This window comes from Arachis ipaensis, chromosome B06 (assembly GCF_000816755.2).
Source record: "Arachis ipaensis cultivar K30076 chromosome B06, Araip1.1, whole genome shotgun sequence".
In the NCBI taxonomy this organism is placed as follows: Eukaryota; Viridiplantae; Streptophyta; class Magnoliopsida; order Fabales; family Fabaceae; genus Arachis; species Arachis ipaensis.
In genome coordinates, this window is record NC_029790.2 from 28,018,451 (window position 1) to 28,019,024 (window position 574).

Genomic DNA, 574 nt, shown 5'->3' on the forward strand with positions numbered 1-574 from the left:
AATAGATACATTAAAAATAAATTTATATATATATAATAGTTGATTTAATGTGCAAATCACATTCTTGAATTAATTAGATGCTAATAATAATTAATATTCTGTAAACTACTAAAATTACATTTGAAAGATTTACGTGCTGACAAAAATAATTAAAAAACAAAATGCTACAATTTTTAAAAATTAATAGAAACGATTAATCGTCAAATAATTCTGTGTCTACTGACCAAAAAGAGGGTGTGACACCATATAAGATTGTCACATATAAAAATTCGTACTTGTCACATCATCTTAATTTTTTAAAAAATAGTTGTCATTTTTAATTTTTTAGACTTTTTCTCGATGCTTAAATCTTTGAGAGATGCATTTTAGGTAAATTATTCTTTTGTGAGAATATTAAGGAATCAATATTTTTAATAAATAATAAATAAAAATTTGATCAATATTACTTCAAATATAAAAAAATAATATTTACCTACTTTTTTTTTTATAATTTTCTTACAAAAAAAATACCGAATCAACACATATCTTTTAAAAAGTTTAAATATGTATTTAAAAAAAATAATTAACTATCTTC

The 574-nt window shown here is 19.5% G+C and overlaps 1 protein-coding gene across 2 annotated transcripts in view; it reads left to right on the top strand.

The window, feature by feature from the left end:
- Positions 1–574, top strand: part of LOC107648716 — a 6,045-nt gene that overhangs the window by 1,248 nt on the left and 4,223 nt on the right. The window lies entirely within an intron of this gene.